We start from the raw sequence: 22,543 nt of genomic DNA on the forward strand, positions 1-22,543 counted from the left end.
GTAGGTAGGGAGTTCCTGGACCAAGGGGGAGAAAATGGAGTCCAGGTAGTTGGAGATAAGTTCGGTGGGGCAGGAGCAGGCGGAGACAATGGGTCGACCAGGGCATTCAGGTTTGTGGATTTTGGGAAGGAGATAGAAGCGGGCGGTGCGGGGTTGGGGAACGATAAGGATCTTACCATCTTGTGACACTGATCTTTTCTGATAACTTGACACTGTTGGGAGCTTAACTAGTCATCACTGGGTAACTAGGCATATAGGACAATGAAGTGAGTGAGACAGAGTGAGAAGGCAGAGGGGAGGGGAAACTGAGAATTCTCTTTCCACAACAGCATCTGAGGTTACATCAGCTGAAAAGTTCAATCAGTGGCTCTTTGTATTTTCCGAAATATATTGTGGATTCATACACTGAAGATATTTTCTAATTAATGCATTCAGAGATGTTCTTAGGGTACTTGTGGCATAACAGTAGTGCCCCAACCTCTGGGCCAGAAGATCCAGGTTCAAGTCCTACATGTGTCAGAGGTGCATCAGAACATTTCTGAACAGGTTGATTCAAAAATATCTTCAGAGATGCTGTTACACACCTCTGCAGCATGTTGGACTTGAACTCATGTCTCCTGGCTTAGGAGGTAGAGACACTACCATTGTGAAATAAAACCCGTCCATTGCTCCTTGTTAGGCTAGGACATGAAGGGTTATGAAACCAGTGCAGATCAGCCATGATTTAATTGAAAGTTTTTCTGTTCTTGCAATAAACCCGCTCAAGCATAGCATATTTCCGTGGGAGGTGAGATTGATTTTCCAGGTCAGTGGAAAGGACGCTGACACTGGGCCACAAGATCAAACTGAGTAGTAGAGAAGTCTCAAGGGTTAAGTGGCCTACACGTTCTCTCTACATCCTTATGTTAGCCCAGCAATTTTGCACTTTGTATCATAGAGGCATAGAGCTGTACATCACAGAAACAAGCCCTTCGGTCCAACTCGTCCATACCGATCAGATATCCCATATTAATCTAGTCCCATTTGCCAGCATTTGGACCATATCTCTCAAAACTCTTCCTATTCATGTACCCATCCAGATGCCTTTTAAATGTTGTAACTGTACCAGCCTCCAACACTTCCTCTGGCAGATCATTCCATACACGCACTACAATCTGCATGAAAAAGTTGCCCCTTGGGTCCCTTTATAACTTTTGCTCTGTAGTTTTGGACTCCCCTACCCTAGAAAAAAGACCATGGCTATTCACTCTCTCCATGCCCCTCATGATTTTATAAACTTCGATAGGGTCACCCCACAGCCTCTGATGCTCCAGAGAAAATAGCCCCAGCCTGTTCAGCTTCTCCCTATAGCTCAACCCCTCCAACAGTGGCAATAGTTTTGTGAATTCTTTCCTGAACTTTTTCAAGTTTCACAACATTCTTCCTATAGCAGGGAGACCTGAACTGAACGCAGCATTCCAATAGTGGCTGAACCAATGTCCTGTACAGCTGCAACATGACCTTCCAACTCCTATATTCAATGCACTGACCAATAAAGGCAAGTGTACCAAATGCCTTCTTCACTATCCTGTCTACCCGTGACTCCACTTTCATGGAACTATGAACCTGCACTCCAAGATCTCTTGGTTCAACAACACTCTCCAGGACCTTACCATTAAGTGTTTAAGTCCTATCCTGATTTGCCTTTCCAAAATGCAGCACCTCATGTTTATCTAATTTAGACTCTATCTACCATCCCTTGGCTCATTTGCCCATTGTACTTTGAGGTAACCTTCTTCACTGTCCACTACAACAATTCTACAAACTTATTAACCATTCCTCCAATATTCACATCCAAACCATTTATATAAATGCATCTGCAGTACACTGCTTTTACTGGAGACATAAACTGACCTGGTTGTCATGTTGTATACACATCGGTGACAAACTTCTCTGACTTGCATTTATAGTAACGTGGTAAACATTTCCCTTCGACTGGGTTTGGGTTTCTGCTGGTATAAGAATGTGACTCTCGCTGTGCTTTGCCAGCTTCACACCTATAGACTCTGGCTTCCAGCATCTGCAGTCCTTATGGTCTCCAAGTGATACTCAGTGGCCTGATTACTCCGTCTCACAACCACCTACCCCATGAGTGTAATTATGGGTCCACGGGAGAAAGCTTTTAAAGGCTTATGACAATTTAAGTTGTCATTTAAATATGACAATTGTCAAAAATGAAGTCTTCAGAATTAGGGCCACTCTCGCACTTTACTTAATTAATTCCCTTGTTTTATACACAGTTCCATTAACATGTCACATGCCTGACATGCTGCAGCCACAGCAGGTTATATAGAAAGATGTGATCACGCAGGAGCAGCAAGTGAAATGTAACACTGGTCAGAGGAGCACAGCTAAAGTGATACTGTTAATGGATTGTAGCGTTGTGGATAATAAACTGCGTTGTCCATTCCAGTTTACCTATCAGCCACCCTTTGAACTGGAACTGACTGTAATTGTCAACAACTTCGGTCACCAGTTCACCCGCTGAGAAATGACAGACATTAAAATAAACGCTTTCAATATTTTAATGATTCTCCAGCTTCGCACAGATTACTCCCCAACTAAGCAGTTGCTGCTGTTCATAATTCACATTCCAGATGGGCAGGAAGTAAGAGGGAATTGGGCCAAGTATCTGAAAAGATTCCACATCCAAAAACTGTTAAAATAAAGTGACAACCATCAGAAAAGTAGTCCGTGCTCTTGGGACTGGTAAGGTGGCCTGTTTTGAAAACCTCACCTGACAGGGGCACCTGATTGATCAGTGCGTGCGTGAAATGATTTTTTTATTGAGTGAACTGTCCTTGTACACCAGTCACTTAAAATAAACATTCAGGTGTGGTAGGAAGTCAAGATGACAATGTATGTTGGCCTTCAAAGTGAACTTGAGTACAGGATCAGGAATGTCTTGTGCAATTATACAAGGCCTTGTTGAGACCACACCTGGAACATTGTGTGCAGTTTTGGTCTCCTTATCTAAGGAAGGATGTTCTTGCTATAGAGAGAGTGCAGCGAGAGATTACCAAATTGATTCCTGGCATAGAGGGACTTGGTTGATGAGGAGATGGTGAATTACTTAGGCTTCTATTCACTGGAGCTCAGAAGAAAAATGGGGGTAAGGGGGAGAATCTCATTGAAACCTTAAAATTCTAACAGGACTAGACAGGGTTAATGTCGGAAAAGCATTTCCAATGGCAGGGGAACCAGAACCAGGGCTCACAGACTAAGGATAAGGGGTAAACCATTCAGGAGTGAGATGAATGGACATTTATTCACTGACAGAGAGTGGTGAGCCTGTGTAATTCACTACCACGGAAAGCAGTCAAGGCCAAAAATCAATTGTTTTCAAAGCGTTAGATACAGTTCTCAGGGTTAAAAGGATCAAAGGATGGAGGAAAAGCAGGAACAGACTACCGAGCTGGATGATCAGCCATGATCATACTGAATGGCATAGCAGTCTTGTAGGGCCAATTGGCTACTCCTGCTCCAATTTTCTTTTCTGTGTTTCTATGAGTCAGAAAGGAGCTACTCACTAAGGCTGCAGGACTCTTGTCGTGCAGAGATAGTGCCCCTACCCGCGGGCCAGACAAGTTCTACTTACCCCAGAGTTGTGCCATCACATAGTTGCACAGTTTGATCGAAAATAATTTTCAATGAGACTGATCATTGACCATTGCACAAGGTTAGAGATTGGTTATTTAACCGATGTTGGATATGGATCATTGAATGAGTCTGGGGATTGAATACTGATTATTTAATGAGGCTGGTCATTATGCCTCAATATTACAGCCATGGCTTAAAATATGAAATTCCTTGACTCTTTTCTGATCCTGAAACATTTCCATAATTGGCAGCTTAAGGTTGTATATCAAGATGAGCAATGGCTTCATGCTACATCGTTTGAAGCTGGAGAAGAGCTAATTTTGAAATATGTAGGAGTTGAGGGCTATGAGGATCTGGTATGAAGGATGAATTGAGGCCTGGACCAGATCAGTCATGATCTTATAGAATGGTGGAACAGACTTGAATGGCCTACCTCTACTCCAATTTTTAAAGTTATGTTTATGTAATGTTACACTTGAGTGTAATAAATATCACAGTCAGTGATATTTATTATAGTGAACAAATAGCTTCAAGAGGTTTCTTTCAAGTAAGGAGACAGTTACACAATTAAACTGAAGTCAGGAATGAGTATTACAGAATATTACACCAGGGAAGCAGATTTCCAAAGAAGCCTCCTCCTTCCCAGCTTCATCTCAACCTATCGACATGATAATCAAAGAATGAATGCATGTAATCTAGAAATCTGGTGATCTCTCAAGCATGGATCCCAGTTTGAAAACCTCAGTGGTTAGCACTGCTGCCCCAGTGCTCGGGATCCAGGTTCAGTCCCACCCTTGGGCGACTGTGTGGAGTTTGCATGTGCTCCCTGTATCTGTGTGCGTTTCCTCCGGGTGCTCTGGTTTCCTCCCACAATCCAAAGACGTGCAGGCTAGGTGGATTGACCAAAAGGCATCTGGATGGGTATACGAACAGGAAGGGTTTAGAGGCATATGGGCCAAATGCTGGAAAATGGCACTAGATTAATTTAGGATATCTGGTCGGCATGGACAAGTTGGACCAAAGGGTCTGTTTCCGTGCTGTACATCTTTATGACTCTATGCTAAATTGCCCTGTAGTGTCCAGTCTAAGTGGGTTCGCCATGGTAAATGCAGGGTAATGGGATGCTTTTTGGAGGGTTTGTGTGGATTCAATGGGCCAAATCATCTGTTTCCACACTCTAGGGATTCTATTCCTGTTGGCCTCTGTGTGGAAAGCAGGCCCTTTGGCCCATCAAACCTTCTGAAAAGCATCCCACCCCAAACCCTCCCCTATCTCCTGCATTTCCCATGGCTAATCCGCTGACCCTATACATCCCTGCACTCAACAGGCAATTGAGCATGGCTAATCCAGCTAACCTACACATTTTTTGGACAATGAAAGGAATCCAGAGCACCCAGTGATAACCCATGCAGACATGGCAAGAATGTGCAAACTCCACACAGACTGTTGCCCGAGAATCAAACCCAGGTCCCTGGCATTGTGAGGCAGTAGTGCTAACCACTTGAAACCTAATTGCTGCTTCTTGAGTTAGCCAACAGAGCCTTCTCATTTCAACCACAGAAACTTGCACTGACAAACTAAGTCATCATCCTAAAACCTCATCCTTGGACTTGAGTTTCCAGGAATATCCATCTTCTGTGATGTGATCACACAGAGTTGCTTTGTTCTTTGTACCCAAACACAATTCCATGTGTAGTCTGTGCATTTCCTGAGACTATTAATTTGCAGCAGCTCTAGTTACACAGTTAAAGAGATATTTAAACTAACTTTGAAGCAATGAATCGGGAGCCAGAATTTTTCACTTAGAAAACAACACCTTAGGGTCTTGTAAGTATTTTCATATTCACGTTCAAAACTTTAAAACTCCCCGAGTTTACGCTGAAAAAATTCACTGCACGATCCTGGCAAGATCAAACTCCTTCAACACAGTATGGCTGCTTTGAATCCTATTTATTTGAGTTTTAATGTCACTTACAAGCTATTATGACCAGAAACTTGGCACTGACGTTCAAGCATAATAAGGGGCCCTCTGCACTCTGCTACTGGAAAGAATATCTCTGTGATTTAAAGCATCACCCTGGCATCATAGTGTGCCAGCTACGGAGGTCAAAACAAAATTAGCCCAACGCAAAGGGAAGGGATTGACAATGCCTTTCAACCCTAAAATAATAAAACATCACAGCACAGAAAGAGACTCTTCAGCCCCTCACTCCTGTATGGAAGAACCATCCAATTAGTCCCAGTCTCTCGCTCTTTCCCCATACCGTGTCATTTATTTTCCCGAACAAGCGATCAGCAAAATTCTGTTTAAAATTTATCGTCCAACTTGCCTTCACTGCCCTTTCAGTAACACAGTAACACCCACCCGCCCCGGTAACAATCTGGAACCACTACCTCCACTCCAATCCCCACCTCGAGGCCTGGTATTAAAACTGCCTCCTTATGAGGAATGTGTACCGGCCGCCTGGTTAAACTGGCAGCGTTTGGTAAGGAATTCAAACTCCACTGGCAGACAACAGGGTACTGTTAAGTAGGAATGTGACAGCTGCTGCCAACAGCTGGCTCTCCATCCTCTATCAATCTCTCAGCTGTAGCCGTGCTGGTGGCCTGGTTACACATTGTGCATTAGTGCCGAGTTGGGAACAATGCTGAGGGTCTTTAACTCTTTCCACATGAAGCCACCTGATAGAACACTGCCCACCCACGACCACACCCACCCCCCCAAGCCTTGGTCAGCGACTGTTGTAACTTTGAGAGTAGGATTCCACTCTAAGAGTTCGAAGATTGTGGATTCAACATCCATTCCACAGAGCCAAGCCAAAATAATCTAACATTTCAGTAGAGTTACTGAAGAAGCATTGTCCTGCCAAATGTGCTATAGTTCAAATAGAAGTTGGGAGAGCTTCCTGTTTAATATTTATTCTTCAACCAACACTACAAAGTGGAATATATGATCATTTATTCCACTCATTGCTGTATGGTCATGGCCAGATTATTTTGCATTTGCTCACTCTCCTGTAGGGTGGCTCAGTGGTTAGCACTGCTACCTCACAGTGCTAAGAACCCAGGTTCAATTCCAGCCTCTAGCTGACTATCTGTGTGAAGTTTGCATGTTCACCTCATGCCCATGTGCATTTCCTCCCACAATCCAAAGATGTGTAGGTTCAGTGGATTGGCCATGCTAAATTGCCAGCATGTGCAGGTGAGGTGGATTAGCCATGGGAAACACAGGGTTAGAGGGCCAGGGTGTGGGTCTGGGTGGGATTCTCTTTGGAGGATCAGAGTGGGCTGAAGGGCCTGCTTCCATGTTGTAGCAATAACTATGGGCCAGGATTTCAAAGTTCTTCACAAAAACAGTGCAACATCTGAGGAGATGGACAGGGCCTTTATTTACTGCCTTGATCTATCAAGAGCTTCACCAACAATGCAGCACTCGCTCAGTGTCAGCCTGGATTCTTGCGATCAAATCGTCTGGAGTGAGATCAAACCCACAAACTTCTGACTCAACAGGAGAAGGGTTCTGTCACAGAGCCACCCCTCTGTATTCCTTTCTCTACCGTGAGCTGGGTTCAAATCCTGTTACCAGAGAATGAACGAGTGCCCAAACAAACTCCCTACTCCCGAGATAGTAGGAACTGCCGATGCTGGAGTCTGAGATAACAAGGTGTGGAGCTGGACGAACACAGTAGGCCAGGTAGCATCAGAGAAGCAGGAAAGCTGACGTTTCAGGTCGGGACCCATTTCTGAAGAAGGGTCCAGACCCGAAACGTCAGCTTTCCTGCTTCTCTGATGTTGCCTGGCCTGCTGTGTTCATCCAGCTCTACACCTTGTTATCTCAGACTCCTTACCCCGGTCTCCATTTTAGCTGAATCCAGTAGTAACTTTCTTTAAATGGTAATAATTCTTACAACCAAAAAGCTGAACAAACATGTTTTTCTCAACTGATAGTATCAATCCTTTGAAGATTATATGAAATTAAAAGGCAAAATGATACGAATAACTGGATAAACACAGATAACACATCAGAGCTCAGCTAGGCTTTAACTTGTCATTTACAATGCAGACCATGCAGATAATGCAGGGGAGGCGGTGACCTAATGGTATTATTGTTAGACTGTTAATCCAGCCACCCAGATAACATTCTGGGAACCTAGGTTCAAATCCCACCATGGCAGATGGTGAATTTGAATTCAATAAATATCTGGAATTAAGAGCCTAATGATGACTGTGAATCCATTGCTGTTTGTCAGGAAAAACCCATCTGATTCACTAATGCCCTTTAGGGAAGGAAACTGCTATCCTCACATGGTCTACATGTGACTCCAGACCCATAGCAATGTGGTTGACTCTTAAGTGCTCTCTGGGCAATTGGGGATGGGCAATAAATGCTGCCTAGCCAGCAATGCCCTTCTCCTGTGAATGAATAAGGGGGGAAAAAAAAGACACCAGGGAATTTCCATGGAGCTGGTTCTAAGTAGAGTAAGTTGACACAAGTAATTGATTAATTTTGAAATTTGAGATAACAAGGTGTAGAGCTGGATGAACACGGCAGGCCAAGCAGCATCAGAGGAGCAGGAAAGCTGACGTTTCGGAAACCTCACAACCTTTAACAAACACTCAGATGAGCATTTGAAACATCATAGCATTCAAGGCTAAGGGCCAAGTGCCAATTGCTGGAAAGTGGGACTAGTGTACATTGAGCATAGTTTTTTGTCAGTGCAAACTCAATGGGCCAAAGGGCTCTTCTATACTATGAAAATGTAGCCAACGCGTTTCCTTTTATGTTTAAGACAAGAGACGAAGCTACTAATAGAATATGTGTCCCTTGAATGGCCTGGGCTGTGCATAACTGTCAGAGATTCAGTGCTTGATGATGGGGGAGATTGATATTTCAAAACCAAGCTCTTTTTACTGTAGAAGTTTCCACATGGGGAACGGTTTCAATGGCTTGCACGGACCATCAGGACCAAGTGAGGAAAAAGGGAATCTAATTGTGGCAGGAGTGAAATTCACCTCCAAAAAACTAGGTGACGTGAATCCAGAGTGATCTTCTAAACTAGTTTTCATTGAACAATGGGTTCTGAGAACTTATCGCATTTTATCCTTCTACTTCCCACTGGTTAGCCTGGGTCTGTTTAAAAATCTGTTTTGTTTTGCATCTCGCAGAAGATTACTTGGCTTTCACTATGGTGAGAGAGACATCTTAGCAATAGGGCAGGTGATGGCCTAGTGTTATTATTGCCAGACTGTTAATCCAAAGACCCAGGTAATGTTCTGGGGACCTGGGTTCAAATCCTGCTGCAGCAGTTGGTGGAATTTGAATTCAATAAAGATCTGGAATTAAGAATCTAGTGATGGCCATGAATCTGTTGCTGATTGTCAGTGGGGGTAAAAAAACCCATCTGGTTCACTAATGTCCTTTTGGGAAGGAAACTGCCATCCTTACCTGGACTGGCCTACATGTGGCTCCAGACCCACAGCAATGTGGTTGACTCTTAACTGCCCTCTGGGCAATTAGAGATGGGCAATAAATGCTGGCCTAGCCAGTGACACCCTCATTCCATTAATGAATAAATGAAAGACATAAGGAATTGCTGCAATGTGAAATTACCTTCTTGGGCTAACAGATATTTTCTTGCTTGTCATCATTCACAAAAGGCCAGGTACAGCATTGATTTGGAGATTTTATTTTCCCTTATTTTACCCCAATAGGGGATTGAAACTTTACCATGAAAAATGATTCAGCAACATATTACATTTTACAAAAAGTAGGAGCTCATTAGGGTGTCATGTGGTGCAGTAGTAATGTTCCCACCTCTGGATGGGAAATTCTGGGCTTCAGTCCCACACCAGGACTTGTTGGGCTTAGTGATGTGGTCAAACATGTCCATCAGGGTGTAAATCCTTCCAATTCACTTGTTGCCTGAAAGTTAAAGTGGGAGAGTTTCCCAGGCTACCGTTCTGCAGAAATCAATGACAAATCTTTGCAGCACTTTACCCATAAACATGAACCAATCCAATGCAACGCTATGGCCCAACCCTGAGACACAAGTACAGGAGAAACGGCAACAATTCTTTAAATGGGACTTTGACTCTGTAATAAGTAGCAGATAGATGATGTGATATTGCAAGTTTTTGCCTCTGAGGATTCAAGGCCCCACTCCAACAACTGAGCACAGAAACTGAGCCACTGCTTCAATGCACTAAGGGGGGAATGCGATGTTGGTGATGGTAGTGCCATCTTTCAGCTGAGCTGAGACACTGTTGAATGCTAAACATCCTTTCAAAGAAGAGCAGGAAAACTTCCTGACACTACAACCATTCCTATTGTTGAGCAATGGTTGAGCACAGTTATGAACAAAACATTTATTGCGTTTGTCAAAATATTTTCGACTACATTACAATAAAAAAAAAATCCATTGACTACAAGGCGTTTTCGGATGTCTTAAATGGTTCTGGATACTTTTTAAATCACAAAATGTGATTTCAAACTGCACTGTTGTAATTAGGATGAGGGAGAGTTCATATAACACCGTGTTAATTAAATATCAATGCAGTTCAATTGCAATCTCGAAACTTTCCATTCATTTTCTACCCCATCCTTCACCATCCACCTCATGGCCTGTGAGTGATGTAGTCAATGAACTAAGGGCAGTTGAATGGCATTAGCTTGCCGTCCCATGATGGGTTGAGTTTCAACTGGCCCAACCAAATACCAATTCACACCATTCAAGTTGGAAAAGTCTAAAATCCCATTAGGAGACCCAAGGGCCAATGTCAATAAGTCAATGATATAACTGAATATTCCGCATTGAAGGTATGAATAGAAATAATCCTTAAGAGGTGAAGATCCAGATACAAGGGATGGGAATAGAAATGGAGGGGCCTGAATATGAAACTAAAGACACAGCTGGAAAAGGAAACTGCTCCAACATTGATAGCCAGGCCTTCAGTTGCGTAGGCCTCAGATTTCAGAATATCCTCCCTACACTTCAGCTCAAATCAACCCTCACCTTCTTCCTTCAAGATGGTCTTTACACCTTACCTTTGTGAGCATTTGGCCTTATAGCACTTCACATTTCTAGGTATCACACTCTGTTTGTAATACTGCCATGAAGCATGCTGGGACATTTTATTGTGTTAAAGGTGCCATATGAATAGAGATAACAAGGTGTAGAGCTGGATGAACACAGGCCAGGCAGCATCCGAGGAGCAGGAAAGCTGATGTTTTGGGTCTGAACTCTTCTTCAGAAAAATTGTTGTTGTTTTATATGACATTTTCTGTTCTAACCAAAAAAATAAAATCCAGACAGCAATTGCTCACCCCTCCTTTCTAAATCCAGTCTCCAAATCATCAGCACAGGGTGTTTTGATAATACATGTTTACTAACCATCTGATAAATGAAAGAACGGGCAGAATTTAACGTTGAAAACTAAGTTCCTTTCGCATGTGCCCCCGATTAAAGTAAAGGGCAATGCATTCAAGTGTTTGTACCCAGGAGAAATAACCGCAACCACTATTGTGAAATTCGATCGAGACAAAGTACCCATGAGGTGCAGCCTCAGAGAGGGTCACAACAATAGCAGCTCAGCAGGATCCATTTCTTCCAAGATTTGCAGGTCAGATTGATGTCCACTGTGTTGACAGTAACCTGATGCCACACTCTTGTTTGGGATCTGCAAAAGCTCTTTGCTGTGCATCCCATACGAGAGACATTGAGGCTAAGTTTCACATACCATTGAATGGTGTAGGGATGGAAGGGGTATTCTGGTCTGGCCTAAAGTGAGTTACAGAAAGAAACACCTCCCACTCCCATCCAACATTAATAGATCTTCTATTCGTGTGGTATATACACAGACTTATTTACATTTGACTGATTATTACAGATTATAGATAGGAGTTTACAATATCCATACAACATAGAATGGAATCAGTTGAGCCCAAACCTTTCGTCTTTCACATTTCTTCCGTCCCAAAGTTTATGGTCAGTATTGATTTTATTGATAAATTACCAAGGACAGCAACAACTTGCATTTAAATCCTGCCTTTAATTTCATAAAGCATCCCAAAGAGCATTATCAGGCACAGAGCTTGATACAGAGCCACTTAAGGAGACAGGAGGACGGGAGTTATAAATAACACAGTGTGGAGCTGGAGGAACATAGCAGGCCAGGCAGTATCAGAGGAGCAGGAAAGCTGACATTTCGGGTCAGGGCCCCCTTTTTTTCCTGAAGAAGAGTCCTGACCCGGAACGTCAGCTTTCCTGTTCCTCTGATGCTGCTTGACCTGCTGTGTTCCTCCAGCTCCACACTGTGTTATCTCTGACTCCAGCATCTGCAGTTCTTGCCATCTCCGAGGACAGTAGTTGTTGTTTGACTGGGTCATTATCTTCCAAACTTTCCTCTCTTTGCCATCTTAAACTCAGAGTTAGTTATCCTATACCTTCAATCTATTCTTTCTTCCTTCTCTATCCTATCGTTTACTCCCTATCCCACCCACCTCCCTATTTTCTGCGTATAAACTGACGTTTTCCCAGCCACCACCAGTTCTGAGGAAGGGTCACCGGACCCGAAACGTTAACTCTGTTTTCTCCTCCACAGATGCTGCTAGACCTGCTGAGCTTTTCCAGCAACTTTGTTTTTATTCCTTCTCATGTTGGGACCTCATGGGAGTCACCCCATTACCTGTTAATCCACTTCCTTGTTTTCTAGGACTTTTCAAAATGGTCTTACCAGCTGACCTCAGTCTCCACATTTCTACAGATCCTAAGTGTTTAACGCAACCCTTACTTACTTTAATTCAAAATCTACTACACCATTTTCCACATTATTGGTGTCTTGTAAATTGGCTTCAACCCTTCATTTAGGATTACATTAATCGTATAGCTTATGAAAATGAATTTACATGATTTTATATATTTCACCTTCATTGAAAAGTACAAAATTCTGAATAGGATTTGAAACGGTAAATGCTGAGAGGCTGTTTTCCCTGGTTGGAGAGTCTAGAATGACAGCTCTCAGTCTCAATACGAGGTGTCAGTCATTTTGGACTAAGATGAAGACACATTTCTTCACTCAGAGGGCTCGGAACCTTTGGAATTCTCTATCCCAGAGGGCTGCAAATGACCAGTCACTGAGTATATTGAAGAAAGAGATAAATGGCACCGGCGAACCATCTAGGAAATCAAGAGATTCTGTAGAAGTCTAAGGGTGGCACAGTGGCTTAGTGGTCAGCACTGCTGCTTCACAGTGCCTGGGACCTGGGTTCAATTCCAGCCTGAGGTCTATGTGGAGTTTACACATTCTCCCTGTTTCTGCCGGGTGCTCTGGTTTGCCCTCACAGTCCGAAGAGGTGGATTGGTCATACTAAATCATCTTTATTGTCCAGGGATATACAGGCTAGGTGGATTAGCCATGGTTAATGCAGGGTTATGGGGATAGGGTGCGATGGACTGAATGGCCTCTAACTGTAAGGAATCCATGATAATTAGAGGTGGCAAGTGATCAGTCATGGTCTTATTGAATTTGGGAGGGGGCAAGGGACCTGCTCTTGTTTTTTTTGCCCTGACAGATTACAGTAGTTATGTGAAACAGTACAAATCTCCAATGCGAGCAGCCTGTGTTTAAAAATCTTAGCTCAGTGGGCTGCTGTGAGGAGCTGAGATCCAGATTGAGTAGCTCATGGAGCAAAGCCAAACTTACAATCCAAACTATGGGCTTTTCTTAATTCGTTCTACTGTCTCTGAAACCACTTTCAAATCATCAGATATCCCAAACAATGCAAATCCATCCATGGGAATCAAGCAGAAAGCCAATGTCCCAGATTCCCAAATTGACAACATGTTGAGGATATACTTTGTAAGCAGTCAAGGATTATGGGTAAATTATGTCAACGATGTCAATGAGAAGGTTTGACTTTCTCAATGAAAATTCTCCCTCAGGAGATCAGCTTTAATCTCCAAATTGAGAATGAGGTCATAGTGCATCTTGACAGAATGACTCAGCCATGACATTTCAGACTTAATTTCAAGCAGAAGAATGATCTTCCATCCTAGAAACATGGTAGATTTTCTACAAAATACGCAAAGGAAATAGTATTTAATTGACTGCAAGGTGCTTTGGTGACGGAAAATGCCATAAAAATGTAAGTCTTTCTTCTAATCACAGTAACTGAATGGGAACAGATGGAAACCTGGTTAATTAAGTTACAACAATGGCTTAATTCCTCAGCGTTTCAACTAGAACATTGACTTGCATCTATAGCACGCCCTTAATGTGAAGAAACATTCCACACCTCCCTTAATCCATAGAATATGGATGGAATTCAACCATCAAAAGACCTGTTTGCGTGGATGGCCAAGAAGCAGCTAAAAGCATGGGGCCTCTCCTTAGCTCCTTGTTCCTGCTTCCAATAGCATACAGAGTCTGGGGACAAAGGCCGTTTAATACAAGGCAGCCAAACACGGCAATAGCTCGTTTATCACAAAGTATGCACGTCACACCTTATCCAAAAGCCATGAATCCTGTAACCTCCTCCAGCTCTATATCCCTCTGTCTTCCTTCAATTCTGCCCTTTTACACATGCTCAATTTTCACTGCTCTACCAATGGTGGCTGCGTTTTCACCTCGTTGTAGAGAACTGCGTTTCCAACCCTCTCCACCTCTTAAGGCAATCCTCAAAAAACCTACCTCTTAAACCAACTTTTTTTGTTCATCTGCCCTTAATATCCTTTTATTTAAGTGGACATCAAAAGTGTTTATTTTATAGCATTCATATCCTTGTGACATTTAATGCCAATAAAGATGTGCGAGCAGTTGTTGTTGCTGAGCTGAAACATGAAGGTAAGTGGAATGTAGAGAGACAGACAGAGTGGAAGAACAAAGGGGACAGATATATGACAAAAATGGGCAGGTCTCCAGCCTGAAAGATTAGTCTGCTGCATTCTTTGCTTGCTTAGTTTCCAAAAGACTGGCTTTGTAACACTAAAGGAGCGCGCTCATTGCTGATCTGTTTACCAGACAGCCTCCTGCCAGGTCGACAGGAAAGCGGAGAAATTCAGTCAGTTCTTGTGACACATCTGTCGCATACATTTTGCAACTGCGCATACAGTTCCGGTAATGTCCTAAATGCTCAGTATCGCGGCAGACATCCGGTTATATCACAGACCAGACCCCTACTGGGGGAGTGGGAGGCAAATGTGTGTTTTGAAGCATTCAAGTTCCCAACACTCAAAAGCTAAATTAGTTAAAAATCACTGGCTGCTCCTGAGTCAGTTCCCTGCCTAAGGCAGGCCCTTCATGATTATCCAACTAATCTCTGATTCTAATCATTCCAAGTGTCTGCTTTTCTTTTAATGATGGCAGTATGAGGAGATAAGCCCTGAGTCTACTTTTTTTAATTATTCACTCATGGGATATGCGTGTCGGTGGCTGGGCCCAGCATTTATTGCCCATCCTTAGTAGCCCCTTGAGAAGGCATGATGTGGAGGTGCTGGTGTGGGATGGGGGTGGATAAGGTCAGAAGTCACACGACACCAGGTTATAGTCCAAAAGGTTTATTTGAAATCACAAGCTTTCGGGGCGCTGCTCCTTCATCAGGTGAGGTTTGAGATTTAAATAAAACTATTGGACTATAACCTGGTGTGGTGTGACCTCTGACCTTGAGAAGGTGGTGCTGAGCTGCCTTCTTGAACCACTGCAGTCCATGTGCTGTCGGTTGACCCACAATGCCATTAGGAGGGAATTCCAGGATTTTGACCCAGCGACAGTGAAGGCATGGTGATATATTTCCAAATGACGACAGTGAGTGGCTTGGAGGGGAACTTGAAGCTGGTGGTGTTCCCTTGTATCTGCTGCCGTTGTCCTTCCAGACGGAAGTGGAAGTGAATTGTTAGGTGCTGACTGAGGATTTTGGGTGAATTTATTGCACCCCACATTGCTGGTATTAAACTGAGGCATTTACTGGTCATTTTACCAGCTGAACAAACCAGTCCCCGCTGCAGCAAAACCACCTCTTTAAAGAACATGAGAAATAAGAGGCGTAGACCATTTAGCCCTCTGTCTGTCCTATCCCACCATTCTACAAGGTGATGGCTGATTTGCCCTAGGCCTCAAGGCAGCGAATGGAATATTTTACCAACATAATAATACCAACCCTACCCACTCCATCCAAACTCGTTCATTGCCACGACACTTGTCCAGGACACCAAAGACATATCAGCCTAGAAGTTCCTGTAGGAGCTTCCAGGGACATGGCTGAAGAAGAAATTCTGCTCATCTAAGTGTGTCCCTCGATTTCATCCCAAATGAAATTCTGGGCAGATAATCGGTTTTCAGCATTAGGGGGACCTGCCTTAGTTGAGGGTGGTGGAAGGGCAGGGGGGGAGTGAGATTGGACGAGGTGGAAGGAGGAAGAGTTCCCTGCAGATTTATTCAGCCCATCAAAAAGAAACCTTAATCCATATCTTCCATTTCCCCAACTGCATTCCCTGGTTTGAATGATCAATTGCTCCAGGGAATCTGGGCGCCTTAAATCTTGCTGCTCTCTCTTCCCCCCCACCACTGATATCAATCCCTAGCGAGGTGGGCATGTCTCGATTTGTCATTGTCATGTGGGAGCAAAAGAAGATTGGGGTAGAATTAATGCATAATGTCCCCTATCACTTCCTCCCCCAGTCAGGCTTACCTGGAAGAGGAGTTGGGGAGCAGGAAAATGCCAGCTTTGCTTCTGGCAACATTTTACAGCGCACTTTGAGAGGGGATGAACAGTTGGCATGATGTGGTCCAAGTTTTGTGTTTGCCCTCCTAAACCTTGCCATTATGTCTGGGTGGGGAGGAAAGTAGTTGGGGAGGAGGGGGTGTTGTTGTGGCTCCATCTCCCTCCCAATTCCTCCTCTCTGTGAAGACTATGGTTTTGTCTGTTCTACAGGAATTGGTCATTCACCTATGAGTATCCTGCCCGAGCAGACACTCTCCGTTGTTTGAGTTTTGATGGAGGATATGGAGTTTGCTGTTCAAAAATCACAGGAACAACCAATTTCTGTGCTCACTCCCAAAGCAGGCGAATGGGTGTCATCACTGAACTACGATCGAGCGCCTAAGCCCTGACTAATTTTGCCTCCACCCCAGCTGGGATTGGCTCCAACAGTAGCTTTTCTCCAGTCAAAAGCCAGAGGGACCAGATTTAAGGCGATTAGCAGAGATGGCAAGAGGATAAAATTTTTTTTTAATGCAATGAATGGTTAGGATTTTGAACACACTGTCTGCAAATCCAGATCTGACAGTAGCTTTCAAGCAAGGAACTGCAATCAACATTGTGGAGACACGAGGAAAGAGCCATGGAGCGTGACTAACTGGATTGCTCCTTGAATGAGCAACCGCAGAATCAATTGGCTGATTAGCTTTAGAAGCAGTTCAGGGAAGGCTTGCTTGGCTGATTCCTGAGAAGAACAGGACATCTAACGAGGAAACGTTGAGTGGGTTGTGCTGATATTCATTTAGAGTTTAGAATGGGAGGTAAAGGCCCATTTGGGGCAGTGATTGTGTCCCTACCCCTAGACTGAGAGGCTCAGATTCAAGTCCCGTCTGGTCCAGAGGTGCGTAACAACATATCTGAACAGGTTGTATAGAAAAATAGGTTCAAAAGAATAAAATAACAGAATGGGGGATAATCTCACTCAAAGACATAATTTTTTGAGGAAGGGTGAATGCTCAGAGAAATTTCTTCTTGGAGAGGGTCACTGGTCCTGGAAATTCTCTTCCACAGACAGCAGCAGAGATTGGGTCATTGAATATACTGAAGACTGAGCTACACAAGAGTTTGATTAACGAAGGAGCCAAGGATTGTGGAATTCAGACAAAAGAAGCAGTGGATCGGCCATGATCTTACTGAATGTCAGAGCAAGTCCAATGGACACAATAGCCTCTGCCTGCTCCTCTTCCTTGCTGTCCTAAACGGCCTGTGTGGAATGAACTTCTACAGGAAGTGGTGGATGTGGGTACAGTTACAATGTTTAAGAGACATTTGGATAAACACATGAATAAGAATGGGTTGGAGGGATATGGGTCAAGCACAGGCAGGTGGGACTAGTTTAATTTAAGAACATGGTCAGCATGGACTGGTTGGACTGAAGGGTCTGTTTCCATGCTGTATGACTCTATGGCCTCATGCTGTGCTCTGTAATTCAATAATGATACAGCAACCCTGTCTGAGCCAGTATTTGTTGCCTCTCAGCTTCAGCAACCCAGGTTTGATTTCACCCATGCAAGCTGGAGGCACAACACCTCATTTTCCGCTTGGGGACCCCACAGCCCTCTGGACTCAATATTGAGTTCAATAATTTTGGGGCCTAAACTCTCCCATGTCCAGCTCCCTATCCCACACACCAGGCCTTGTTACCACATAGCCTGCCATTACACATCCCCTGTTGTTAGTCACTAACAGTCCCCATTAACAGAGATAGTAGGAACTGCAGATGCTGGAGAATCCGAGACAACAAGGTGCAGGGCTGGATGAACACAGCAGGCCAAGCAGCATCATAGGAGCAGAAAGGCTGACATTTCAGGCCTAGACCCTTCATCAGAAAAGGGGTAGGATTAGGGTTAGGGTGTTTACCCTCCCAGCCTGATCGTTAGCAACTCCTTTGTCTGTCCAACTGTCTTTCTCTCTCTTTGGGCTCTATCCTATCATTTACTCCCTACCCCAACCACCTCCCTATTTTCTGCATATAAACTGACGTTTTCCCAGCCACCATCAGTTCTGAGGAAGGGTCACCGGACCAGAAACGTTAACTCTGTTTTTTATGCTGCCAGACCTGCTGAGCTTTTCCAGAAACTTCTGTTTTTGTTCTTGATTGCACCCACGTGTGACTGTCTGTGTGGAGCGTGCATGTTCTCCCCGTGTCTGCGTGTGTTTCCTCTGTGCGCTCCAGTTTCTTCCCACAGTCCAAACATGTGCAGGTGAGGTGGTTTGGGCATGCTAAATTGCCCATAGTGTACAGGGATGTGCAGGCTAAGTGGATTAGCTATGGGAAATGCAGGGTTACAGGGATAGGCTGGGGGCGGGTTTTGGTCTGGGTGGGACGTTCTTCAGAGGGTCGGTGTAGACTCGATGGACTGAATGGCGTGTTTCCACACCACAGGGTTCTATGATTCCATGAGCACAGCTCATGCACCACAGATTAGGTCATTTTTTTGGCCTGCTGTGGCTCTTTTGTGGGTGGCTTTATCAGTCATCGCACAGGCTATAAGAGCAGGGAGGTTATGTCAGAGCTGTACAAAACTTTGGTTTGGCCACCGCTGGAGTAATGTGATTACACTGGAGTGAGCACAGAGCAGATTCATCGGGATGATGCATGAGGTGGAGCAGTTCAGCTCTGAAGAGAGACTCGTGTTGTCTCCTTTAGAGCAGAGAAGGTTGAGGCTGGACCTGATTGAGATGTATAAGATTGTCAGGGGCTTGGAAAGGGTCAGAAGCAGCTGAAAGGTCAATAATGAAGGGCATAATTGTAAGTTGCAAGTCAAGAGCTTTATTGGGGATTTGAGGAAAAATCTTTGCACCCAACTGGTGGCGGGGTCTGGAATGCACTACCTGGGAGGGCTGTTGAGGCAGGAAACCTCACAACTTTGACAAAGTACTTGGATGAGCACTTGAAATATCATACCATTCAAGGCTATGGGCCTAGTGTTGGAAAGCAGGATTAGTGCAAAAAGGCCAGTGCAAACTTGATGGGCTGAGGGGCCTCTGCTGTGGTCTATGACACTCTCTCTCTGATTCTAATGTGGTAGGGCAATAAGGAAGGAGCAGTGGGATTAGTTTTAGCTTGATCTGGTCCTGGAACTCACTGTTACGCTCTTGATTCTATTATGATCCTCAACAAACTCAACAAGCAACTGCCCGATAGCACCCCATAAATTTGAACAGGTTATAAAACACAAAAATCCTCAAAAAAAAGGAGGCATGCCCTTATCATACACAGAAGCAATTCAAAGATTTAAAGAAGCAACTGCCTTTATCATGGGGGTGAGGGATAAAATTTAGAAAATCCTGAATATACCTCAAATAAAAAGCACATTAATGCAGAAGTTGGAAATGCAGATATCCAACAGTGAATAGTTGCATAAGCAAACCCTGTATTTTCACGATCTCCGGTGCTCAATAGTACCAGAATGTTTGGCAAAGGAAAAAAGATTTGTTTGATGTTTACCCGCACGGCCCCACACCTAATCCCAGTAAAGGCACTGTCCCTTTAAGAGAGATTGGCACAGACTCCAAAATTCAGAGTGTGCTGAGTTTATATACAGGCCACGTGCTTTATTAGAATATTTTACGACAAGATCTGTCTGGTAACCGGAGTTGAGGTGTCTGCTATGAAGTTTACAGGCTTAGGGCATGCACAAAGCCTCTCAAACCCTACTGAGAGCTGAACCAAAAACAGTCAAATTGGATTTTCGATCATGCTAGTAGATCTCCCATGTGTAGATGAAGTGAGACATTGGAGGCAGATTTACACATGGACAGGTCGGCTGCCCATTACTTAGAAATTCCCTACCCTAGAGGGTTGTCGCTGCTCAATCCTTGGAGCACATTTAAGGTTGGGACAGACAAGATGTTGGTCTCTCAGGGAGTTAAGGAAGCGGGAATGGAAAATGGAGTTGAAAGCCAAGATCAGTCGTGACCATACTGAATGGCAGAATAGGCTCGACAGGCCGAATGGTCAACTCCTGCTCCTATTCCTGTGCTCATCCCCTTCACAAATGGTGCGGTACTAGAGGCTCCAAAGGGACCACAGTGGACAGTGCAGGAGAACAGGATTCCTGATCCTATAACTATGGGCCCAAGCAACACATTTGCTCGGGTAGAATTCAGCTCGGTGTTAGGGCCAGGCATCGCTCAATGAGGACCATGCGTGCCTCTGATAAAAAGGTTATAAAGTCAGACACACAAGGAACAACTGTGGCCACTTGGCCCTGCACCTACTGCCTTTTGAATAAGGGAATTCCAAAGTCTCACAACCCTCTTGACAGTAAAAAAAAAGTTTCCTCGTCTGTTTTACATGGGCTCCCCTTATTTATCACCAAATGCCCTGTATTACTGAAGCAGAACCTCCCTGCTTTTGCATCCACTTCCCCATAAAAGAAACTATAACATCCCATTCGCGTTTCTGATTACTCGCTGTACTTCTACATTCAAGTCCCACATTACGCTGATACATTTCGCGGAGCACTTGTTTGAGATTTCATCTTTCGAACGAAACCTTAGACCCACAAAGTTAAATCCTCTCTCTCAGGTGGAGGTAAAAATATCCCATGATTGTATTTCAAGGAAGGACGTAGAAAAGTTATCCCTGGTATCCCAGCCGATATTTATCTCTCAATCAAGATTACAATGAAGATATAATGTGCTGTCACAGAATCCTTATTTGCACCCACTGCAATCCTATCAGACTGCTGCAATACACAAAAGACAGGTAGCTGAGATTCAGCATTGGATCGTACACAAACCAGCGCTCCCTGGTTTTTGGGGAAAACGTGCCAAGTGTGGGCAGCTCAGCAATCGTTCATTCCACTTTTAATCATTAAAGCATGTGTCCCTTCAATCCTACAGACTACGCTTTCTGCGATGATCACTTCTTGTCTCTTTCCAACACATCCCGAAACGCTGGGTTCCCTGGAAACTCCATAAAAACCGAAAGAACTGCGGATGCTGTAAATCAGGAACAAAAACAAAGTTGCTGGAAAAGACCAGCAGGTCTGGCAGCATCTGAGGAAAGGTCACCGGACCCGAAACGTTAACTCTGCTTTTTCCTTCACAGATGCTGCCAGACCTGCTGAGCTTTTCCAGCAATTTTGTTTTTGTCCCTGGAAACTCCAGCCTGCCGTTTTCCAAAGAAATTTGTTTTCACTCCCTTCCCCTTTTTCCTCCTCGCACGGAAACTGCACAGTGATACAGCCCAGGAGCGCTTCGCTCACTGGAGTTTCCCATTCGCCTCCTACTTCTTGTTAGATGTGGGCTCTCTGCACCGGAACTTTGGATTCCACATAAATCCAATGCGTCAAATTCAGGAACTCCTTGGCTTCAAACAATGCTTGCAGCAGCAAACGCCAATCAATAGCCTCATCTAACACCCCACTAAACACCACTACCCCCAATCAGACGGACTGTTCAACAAACATAAGCTGTATTTAACAGCTACACTTGACCCTCTCCTCCCTTAAACTCTTTTAATCCTCAAAGCACAACAGACCTAATTTGCCCTCCTCTACCACTATTGGCAGGCCGGACAATTCTGCAACGTAGTTAAAGTGAAATGTATAGAATGTGTCAGCTATGACTCAGTGAGCAGTACTCGAGTCAGAAGGTAGTAGGAACTGCAGATGCTGGAGAATCCGAGACAACAAGGTGCAGGGCTGGATGAACACAGCAGGCCAAGCAGCATCATAGGAGCAGAGAGGCTGACGTTTCGGGCCTAGACCCTTCATCAGAAAAGGGGGAGGGGAAGGGGGTTTTGAAATAAATAGGGAGAGAGTGGGAGGCGGATAGAAGAGGGATAGAGGAGAGGATAGGTGGAGAGGAAACAAACAGGTCGAAGAGGCGGGGATGGGGCCAGGAAAGGTGAGTGTAGGTAGGGAGTTAGGAAGGGGATAGGTCAGTCCAGGGAGGACGGACAGGTCAAGGGGGCGGGATGAGGTTGGTCGGTAGGAGATGGAGGTGCGGCTTGGGATGGGAGGAGGGGATAGGTGGGAGGAAGAACAGGTTAGGGAGGCAGGGACGAGTTGGACTGGTTTTGGGATGCGGTGGGGGGAGGGGAGATTTTGAAACTTGTGAAATCCACATTGATACCATTGGGCTGCAGGGTTCCCAAGCGGAATATGAGTTGCTGTTCCTGCAACCTTCGGGTGGCAT

This window comes from Rhincodon typus, chromosome 16 (assembly GCF_021869965.1).
Source record: "Rhincodon typus isolate 14 chromosome 16, sRhiTyp1.1, whole genome shotgun sequence".
NCBI classification, from domain to species: Eukaryota; Metazoa; Chordata; class Chondrichthyes; order Orectolobiformes; family Rhincodontidae; genus Rhincodon; species Rhincodon typus.